Source organism: Botryllus schlosseri, chromosome 15 (assembly GCF_051294905.1).
Source record: "Botryllus schlosseri isolate E-star chromosome 15, Bs_hap1, whole genome shotgun sequence".
Taxonomy (NCBI): domain Eukaryota; kingdom Metazoa; phylum Chordata; class Ascidiacea; order Stolidobranchia; family Styelidae; genus Botryllus; species Botryllus schlosseri.
The window spans coordinates 20,925,175-20,935,540 of record NC_137250.1 but is presented as its reverse complement, the minus strand read 5'-3'; the positions used below and the strand labels follow the sequence as shown (position 1 = coordinate 20,935,540).

The window sequence follows — 10,366 nt, the reverse complement described above, 5'->3', positions numbered from 1 at the left end:
GCGAATAGCTTAAGCCAAACCACAAGAATTTCCAATAATAACAAGACGGAATCGTATATACAATTCTCAGGCAGAAAGTGTGTTTCACGCAGAAAAGTCAACTATATGCCAAAACCATGCAATACACGCGGAAAATGTCAGGAGCTCAATAATAATTCATCCGAGCAAGATGTTTGGGAACGGAACAAAAGTAAAAAATAATTCGGACCCAGGTTCGCAATTCCTATCGGTTATATTAGGACAGAATAAACAGTTCTCCGTTCGTTTTAAAACAAGGTAAGTTATTATTATAATAACGACCCATGCAGTAACAATCGACAATGAACTCGTATAAAAGGCAGTGACCGTGTCTTAAGTCGCTTTTACTTCGGTACAATTGCGACCATCTTGTAGAACACAATGGTACAGAAAATATTGTTTCAGCTCTTGATACATGGTTAACAATTCTTGTACTATTTTAATACAGTATTTGTTGAATCCTTTGCTATCGAAATACTGTGCAATACAAATGCTCGTTTTATGCGATCAGTGCCAATTACTGCAGTATGTCGCAGTTGCAATTCATTTATTGCGAAACAGTACAGTATTGTGAATTCGTTGTCTGCCTTTACGCATGACCATGAAACGACACATTGATTTTCCGCTCAACTCGGTCAAAAGTGGGTGGAACCAAAGTGTCCGAATTAAGCGGGACCGACTGTATGTTCTTGTTGTTATCTTTCTTCTTATTGTTATGATAACAACGACAACATCCGTGCTTATCATCTGGAACAGGTATATGCGGACCACGGAACAGAATTCGTAATCTACTATCTTCTTCCTGCGGTGTAACTCCAGTAGGTTGGGCTTTTGTTGTATTCATGGTATTTCTACTACTGTGATCATTTACACCAGACCGATATTCCGTAGATATGCCTTCGTGTAGCATGGCCCATACCTTTAATTCATTCTCGGCTTTCGCAATACACCGCTCAAGCGAGTCACATGACGAGGAGGAGCCTAGATAGAGAAGCCTCAATCACTTAAGTAGAAATTCCAGGAGGTTCCGCGTGATTGGATGTGTATTCCATTGCATATTCTTCCTCGATGGACCGGGCTTCATGCCTGTGAACGATCTGATGTACAATGCATAAACATGTATGTGTAGGTAGAAACGAGTTCTGAAATCGGAGATATATATTAGGTAATATAATAATCAGAACTCACATTCAGTCGTGATTATTATTACAATCTAGTTTTGTTCTTACTTTGTTGTTTGTTGTTGTTGTTTTGTGGTATTCATGGTGTTTGTCGACTACTATGGTAATTTACACCAGGCCGATATTCCCTATTTTTGATTCCATAGCTGCCTAAATCCTATTGCTAAGTAAGTCTTTTGGTGCAGTCCACGCAAATACAGGAACGCGGCTGAGCCGCATTGATTTGCTTTTTCCTCTGCTACAAGCATGATCGCCCTACCGATTTTAATCAGTGATGGGAATCTAGAGGGTTGTAGCCATAAATGGCAAGGTTCCGAGTCACAAGTCAATCTCACTTTTATGGTTTTGACTCGAGCCATATGTCTTGGACCGAGTCATGCGCAATGAGTCGAGTACAAGTCGAGTCAATACACAGATTGACCCCAATCCAGTCGAGTCTTTTTTCCGTATTTTGAGATAATGACTCGAGTCAAATCGAGTAAAAAATTGCGTCCCGAGTCGGACTCAAGTCGAATCATAACTCAAGTCATTCCAACCCTGGTTCAAGAGATTAAAATTGAAACAAGTATGAAATCTAGTCAGTGAACTCGCATGTCATTTTTGCCATATTTGTAAAGAGCTGACGAGTATTTTTGATAAGTGTTCAGATTAGTAACCGCAAGATGGCAGCGCCGCGTCCATTTCGTGTTGCTTGTGTGATCACTGATCAGTGATCACTCAGCTTGCACTCAAACGTTGGTATGGTGCCGGTGACATGGTGCGCGTTTGCCATTATGATCATGATCAACTCCGGGATTTCCATTGCCGCAGTCATCCAGCTCAACCGGAATTTTCCTACATTTGCTCGCATTTCATTTATTAGTCTGTCATGAAAGTTGAGGTCTATAGAACTGACTCCTGGGGTATAGAACTTTAATATACAATTGAATAATTTTGTCGGCACTAGTTTAGATCAAGCATTAATACGTATTAACATATATAGTGTATATTTTTACTTCATCGGAGTCACTATACGTACACCAGGCCAGACTTTCAAGTATCTACGAACTACGATCCGCCCCGAAGTAGTATTATTAAGCAATGTCCAAATGAGTTGCCTACGTTGAAGTCAGGACATAACATAACACAACATGGTTGGGTTGTATTTTTGATCCGAACAAGTCACACACAATGTATAATGCGATAAGACACAATGCGATGTCATGAACAAATAGGAACATAACATCCACCTCGGCCCAGAGTGCCCGATGTCACAGTTCCTTTTCGATGTTGATCTCTTTGAAACCGCGGCCCTTTCTGCTAGTTCTTTTCCATTCATTGTGAGTGCTTTCTTTCGTCGGGTCTTTTTCTGGGCTTTTTTGTCGCCGTAAGAACGGCAACGGCAGGGGAAGAGGAGCCCAGATAAACCTCCGACGGGAATCGAACGCGGTTCGTCTGCGTGCTGGGCGCTTATCGTAACCACTACACTATCTCCCCTGACATAACAGTACAAGTTTTGATAATAGTCCAAATCGCTATTAGTGAATGTCTCGCTTAGCTTCAAGAAAGCGAAAATTATTTCAAGAATATGATTTTGTTAACTTATTTGGTATGGAGTTAAAACGGAGTGTCCGGAGATGAGGGCGTAAAATAAGGAGTAAGTTGTAGTGTAGTAAAGCAGGCCAACTTATCCGGAAAATCGATAAACGTTTGAAACGAATCCATAACGATGCTTAATTGTGATTCCCAAATAAACTCTCACTCTCTCAAGAGCTGTGTGATGACCAGAGGTTACAGATAGTTTACAACAGTTTCTGGCGTCGCAGCATTATATGTACGAACATTGCACAATGTACTGCACAGTGTACACTATTAGGGGTACAGAACTTTAGAATAACGCGAAACAATAACTTCATATTGTTATCGTTAAAAGCTTTTCGACTGACTCTCATCAGTAGCGAACGTCAGTAATAGGGTGAATCAAATTAGAAATGTAGGAACTATTTTGTATGTATGACGTAATAATAACAATAACAAAAAACTAGGGGACAGGCAAGATACGGTAGTAGCGATACAAAATAAACGTTAACGGGTAGGCCTACATATTCGGTCAATAACTAACTGGAGACAACAACACAGAACATCGATGAAATTCTCCAAGGGTGTAGAGGCGTTCCTTCTGGCGACAGGGAATCGGCTTTCGCGGCTTTATGATCGTCGACTCCAGGACCTTCAAATGAAAAAGAGAGCGGCCACGAGCAGCACCGTAACTGCCGAACCCCAAACCCCCCAATTGGGGGGGGGGGCGAGCTCGAAGGGGGCCCAAAATTATTTCGTGAATTAGCATAAATCATAGAGTATTTTTTGAAAATTTATGCAACTTTTTAAAACATTTTTCGCGCTGCGCGCGAATTCAAGTAGCCATGTATCTTTATTATTGGGCATTGGGCCATTACCGCGCCACGACCCACCAAGACATACAATCAAGTTTTAGGCCATATAACATGCGACTCCAGGAAGTGTGCCAGAACGATCGACAGCGAGAAAACCTTGGCCGAAAAGGTCTATGCCCTTATGCTGACCAAAGACTTTGTTATATATACAAAATACATATAGGTTTAATTGTCCATTGGCGCCTAAATGACTGGCGCCGAATGTTCCTGTCTTTGCAATCTGAACCTCACAAGACAAATACCATCCCGCTGGGAAAAATTTTATGCCAGTGAAGAGATACCAATTTGAAATCGTGTGCGACTCTTTGTTTAGAAGCCTACGTTTGGGCGATTCTATATTTTTTGATATAGCAGACTGAAAGTCACGAAATAACATCATGTAACTAAGTCATATCAACGGGTCCGCCCGCCCGAAGATATTCAATTATTATTTACGGGCCCTCCCGTTTTCAAGACACTTCACTCAGCTCTACCGGTAAATCTAATTACGTGAGTAGAGAGGACAATAAATTGATAGCATAATATATATGCAATCGCTGATCTGATTGACCGATTTTATCACAAATTATTGAAAATTTTCGCGCTTCGCGCTGGCTCACAATACAGTACAGATGATTTCGTGACAAACGCGAACAACGTGATGGAGGGGTCGTTTCATCACCCTATGGGAGCCCAAGACCCACGTTTTTGGGGGCCTGACGAGGTGCTGTTTCGTTCCTACCAACGGGCATACGCCCGATGATGTTTAATTATTATTGAGTGGTCCTACCTTTTCAAACACACCTCACTCAGCTCTACCGGCAAATCTGATTACGTGAGCAGAGAGAAGATAAAAATTGATAACAAGATATATGCAATTCCCGATCATATTGACCGATTCAGTCATGAATTCTAGAAATTTCCCGCGCTTCGCGCGTTTAGGGCAATTCACTAAACAAACTCCCAACGCATATCATAAATAGCGGTAAACAGGGTATCGCCGGAGGGGGGTCTGAGGGGCGAAGCCCCCCAGAAGTTCGGTCTATAACCCTATGGTGGGCCCACGACCAAAGTTTTTTGGGGGGGCCTGGCGAAGTGCTGTTACGGCCCTGGCCACGAGCAACTATAGAAAATTGACTGTCATTGTAATGATTAGCACATTCAGGATGGAATAAGAGATGCTGTCCAATAGCCGAATTACAAGCAGTAACTTGATCATAATCACGCAGTGTGTCAATAGACTGCGATGATGGAGTAGAAGAAACATTCGTTATTCTAATTTTCCGTGGGACATGCTGGCTGCAAGCGCTGGAACGTGCGACCTACGCACCGACTATCACACCGGCAGTCCGGCACGTGTTTTCATAGATTATGTTGCTTTGATTTGTCGCAGGTAGCACAGCCTTTTGCGTTGCAGGCACGACCACACAAGAATACATAGATATCAACGCGACAGCTGTTCACATTTTGTATTTAAAGAGACATGAGCTGAATATATCGTTGGACCCGCATTTCGATTATCACATTTGCAGTTTGCAACTACGGCAGTACGATGGAAGATATCAATTCGGCGGAAGAAGCCCGTATTTTGGAAAAGGTTTCTAATTGTGTGAAGCGTGGCATTAATCGAACAAAATTGCACAATTTCCTGTCGCAAGGCGGAACACCATGTGGTATTGCAATCACTTAATGGCTGACGGGAATACCGACGCTCATTGCTCACAGCCTGTTGCACAGGCATTGCCGATTGGCGAATGAATTGCTGTAGCGAACCATTGCTGAAAGAGCATTTCATCAAAGGAATCGCTTGATCAAAAGCGTTGCAGAATGTCACCAAAGATCATGCACAACTGACCTCTCGTGTGGTCACAGATATAGCACACAAAAGCATGTACCCGTCTCACTTATCAGCTTGAACCGAGCGCGACAGCTAAAACAGTATCCTAAACAACTGTGATTCGGATATAGAGATGTACAGTGAAAACAAAGCATACGATTTCGCAAGAGGGCAAAGTACTCATATAGAACATCTTAAAACTTATACCAATTATGGCGCGGATGATGCAGTTGTGCTTAGGCTATTTAAGAGACCATGGGAGCATGTCTCCGTGCTTTACAAAGCGCTGGGTCACGTTACAGAAGATAACAAGGCCCGACACTTTATCGTTTATGTATTCGATTTCAAAGTAATAACAAAGAATCATTTCCCAAGCATTATTACGCAATCGTATATGTATGACAGGCGAGAAAATATGCACTATTCAATTCCGGGAGAGGATTGCTATTTTAATCCAAAATGAAAGCGAGTGTGTTTCTTGCTTCTACCGGTAGCTGTGCCGGTCTTATTCTCTTGTGTTATCTTGGTTGAGCCGCTGCAAATGCTGATGCTGATTCACTGAGGCTTTTCTCTTTACGTTCTCTCGGGTGTCGCAATGCGGTGATAAACAAGAATAGTCGTGCGGCAGAGGTGGCATAATGCTATCCTCGGGGTTCATCATGTTTCACAAAATAGAACTTATTGTACAGAGGCTAGTTATCCATAGCTTCATCATATCAATCGTCCAACTACTTCAACATATATATCATTACGGCCCGCGAACAGACAGCTTGGTGACCTTGACGCTGATATGCATTTTAGCGAATTTCTATTCGTTTCGAAGATAGTGATTTTATAACATGATCAGTATGTTACATCGGTCGATGATCTTCCTGAGACAATAATATTTACTATGTCTCCATACCGATAGTTGCTGTTCTCTAGAAATGCCTAGGCCTTGTCACGGCTACCTTTGAATGTCGCTCACAGCTCAACTGTTTACGACTGTGTAAGTATAAATAGTTATATACGTACGTAGCTATAGTGTGTGTTCCTTGTCTGATATTGGATGTCGGTAATGCCATTGGAATATATGTATGCTGGATCTCGGTCACATCATCTTGGTGGTGCATAAAGAAATGCGTTTCTTTGTGCCGACTGCTTGTGCGAACCAGCGAATCGATACGTTTGCCCACAACGACTTCCTGAGTCAGAGCCAAGCTTCGCGGCAGACTATAGCTGCTGACGACGGCAGCCACCCGTCGGGTTAAGTAATTCGTGTTACTCGACAATCTCTTTGTGAAAAATGTTGACTCGCGGCTGCGCAGGGAGGGTGCTTTTGTTTTCATTACGGTACCATTCAAATTTGTCATTAACGATTTCATAGCGTTTCCAGTATGATGTAAACCACTCCTGAAGTTTCACGCCTCAGAAACGCGTCGCAATAGCAAATATATTATTTTAAGGTCAATGTTCATAAAGAGTATTTTTCAATATACAATATAGACCAGTGGTTATCAAACTGTATGGCCGCGACCCAAATCTGAGTTTGGTGCCATCTCGCGAATCGAGCCTCGCACATCACAAAGAATGCATTTTTAATATTTGTATGCTACGTTTTTACGGATATGTCGCGGCGGTTCGGACACAGCTTTGCCGTGATTAACCTTGAAACAGTGAGACAAACATAAACATTAAACATGTCCTGACCAGGATAAGGGTAAAAACTATGAAAATTAAACAAAAACTTGTTTTTCTAACAATTTTAAAAATAGATCCCGAAATTTGTAAAAATGGACATAAGCTACTTTAATACTACCGCAACGATGTATATGGTAAATGTATTACATATAGAAAGCGCGGACGACAGTCGTACGCAGCACAGCGCCATGAAACATTTCTGTCGCACGTTTTCAAATCATGGTGCATTATTTTCCTCTGCGGGTCGCATTTGTACGGCATTCTTGGTCAACCAGCGACGGTCCTCTTAGCCACGGTTTTATCGCCGCAGATCTTGTTGGCACCGCACTTTACCCAGCTGTCTGATGGTTAAAACTCCATACCTCCATGTGTTCCGTCGGGAAGGGGTTGGCCTCGAAATACCTGTGTCACATGGTCCGCTAACGCCCTGCGTACATTAGAGACATAAGATATTGGATAGTAACCTATTCTGTCAACGAAATAGATTGACCTCAGAATAACCCTGTGCCGTGGGTCTAAAAATCCCAGTCTTACTCGGACCACATATTGTTATTGTTGTCAACATAAATTCCGAAACCACCCGAATATCTAATCGCATCTATGACGTTTTTCACACCGCGATTACGTCATAGATAACGATATCGCTCAGACATCATGTTCTCGGATATATCGATTTTCAAGTATAGAGGTTATTGGCATATGCATGTTGTCAACTCATGACTATATGTCAGGGGTCACCAACTCAAAACGGGTCACAGGCTACTTTCAAATTTGGTATAGAGGCCACGGGCCGTATGAATATAATATCGATATATAATAGGCCACATCGTTCAACAAATACACTTTTAAAACTTTACGTTAGTACAACGCTGTGGTCTCTAACATGGGTGACGGACATATAGTTACCACAAAAGAAATAATAATAATTTAATAAAGAAATACAAATACAACAAAACATATCATGATCATCACCTTCATTCTATTTGAACTATGAGTTGCGCACGATACCTGACTTCTGAGGGACTGAACTAAACCATTGATATTGGGGTTAGCTCAACACGGTACTTTGGTGGGAAACTCTCGTATAGCTTGATCTTTTGTGGAAGCCCAAAGTCGTTTTCTAGGCGTCTAGGTCTTGGCAGTATCTGGGCCATTGCACGTCAAGGCAATATGCCCAATTGCCCATTCACATCAGCTATGGAATGCTAATATCATCGCCGAAGCCGTATCAGCTACTGAGTGTTGGGTACAAGAGAATAGCTTAATTTGAACAAGAACAACAATATTTTTAAATTGCAGTCAATTTTAGTCAACACTACGTAATCCAAGTAAAAAGTACGGGTAAATCGGAAGTCGAGTAAAAGTGATGACCTTTTTTTAGTCAACTCAACAAATAGAAAAATCGACTGTTTCCAGTATTGATCAACTAATTTTTCTGATTTGGTAAAAGTGTGGTCCTTTCCCGATTCCAAAATATGATAACTCTAGTATATAATCGATCCGTGTCTGCCGACTTATAGCACGGCCCACTTCTAGGCTTTTAAGACACCGCATACGCAGATCAGGTGGCGAGGAGGATCCTATAGATAAACCTCCAACACTTAGGAAGGAATTTTCTTATAATAAAAGAATAGACAGCATCATTGTGCCTAAATTTATGTAAAAAAATGCAGCGTCAGGAAAGTGTTAACTGATGCTTTTTATGCAAATGAAACTGGCGAATTCATTGCAAAACCTTTTTTCTTCAGAGAAATAATCTCTCTATCGGCACTTATGTCACTTCCACCTCGGCAATGAGACACGGAAATACGCATCATTACATAATCATTCATTGCCAATTTTTTTGCGCAAAATCGTTTGAAACCGTCATTTGCAGCATTGCCGATTATATTTTACAATCCTAGTTATATTGTTTAAGCCACAATTTGGAACGTGATAAACAGCACAAATCACTCACCAGCCTGGAGGGCAGATCACGCGCTGCACGTATCACGAGTCTATGCTTAACTTATATATACAGCAATCGGATTAAATGTCACTTTCTGAATTTGCTTATCTAATAGATTTTTTCCAAAACAATTACAACGAATAGTGTTTGACCACGTTGAAATCGAAAAATGTCGGATCATTCCAAAAGTAAACTTATAGATTGCTACGGAGTCAATGCGTTTGCAACTGAGGGAAACTAAATCATTGACGTATCACCATAATCGTAAAAAGCAACCTGGGATGCGATTAAAACTATGGTCATATGTGTTTATCTATCTTAGTCAATAATTGATATTACGGATCTGCAACAAAATTGACCGTAACAAGAGTCACAGGAGGTCATAAACTAAAATAGCCTAGTTAAACATGCTTAGTTGTGTACAGAGTGCAGTAAGTCCGACTGGATAACTTCTGCAACAAGCATATTTCGCAATCAAATCAAGGTCTGCAGGTTGCACAGTTAAAGACTATAGTAGGGTTGCATTTGAAACAAAAATGAATTTAAAACAAACATGTTTAAAACTAGTCCCTCGTTTAAAACATGTTTTTTATTGTTTTATTGATTTTTTTAAGCCATGACGTTACGAATATTCAACTGTGACGTCATAGTGGATTGAAATTGCCAATCGAAAATATAGGGTAAATATGGCTCCTTTCACGAAATATCTGTACTATTGCTGTTGAATCGACCATTTTGAGGCTTCCAACCATCCCATATCGATATGCCTCGGCAATATCTGGTGGTAATTGTTTGTATAGGCCCATACAACATGTATCTTGGAAAGTATTTACACAATTATGGCATAATTTTACAACTTGAAAAAATATTTTTTTGTAAAAAGGCCTTTGTTTAAAACTCTGTTTGAAACATGTTTTAAACAAAGTGTTTCAAAACACAATTTGTTTTAAATGCAACCCTAACGCCGAGTGTACATTTCGATTCCGTGTATTGTGTAAGTACGTTATCGATTATTAGCAGACCGTTAAACCGTTTATAAGCATAAAATTAATCGCAATGAGTATATACGGCAAACTTTACGTTGAAAAAAGAGCAATTGTAATAAAGCTGCTACTTCGAACACCGATAAGTTTCAACTGCTGAAACCTGTGGCTAAATTGTTGAACAGCCCCATACATCTATTCAGATGTCGGAATTTTTTGTTGTTCTGAGGACCGGTTTCGAAATGATTTTTTTTTTCTCGTAGCGGTCTTCAGAAACACAAATGTTCAACATTGAAAGGTCACTAAAT

General features: G+C 40.8%; 2 protein-coding genes across 2 annotated transcripts in view; both read right to left on the bottom strand.

Annotated features, from left to right (window-relative positions):
- The window catches only part of LOC145457416 (threonylcarbamoyladenosine tRNA methylthiotransferase-like), a 264,970-nt gene that overhangs the window by 119,363 nt on the left and 135,241 nt on the right, over window positions 1-10,366 (bottom strand). The gene's annotated exons all lie outside the window — the stretch shown is intronic.
- The window catches only part of LOC145457413 (kielin/chordin-like protein), a 298,320-nt gene that overhangs the window by 182,918 nt on the left and 105,036 nt on the right, over window positions 1-10,366 (bottom strand). The gene's annotated exons all lie outside the window — the stretch shown is intronic.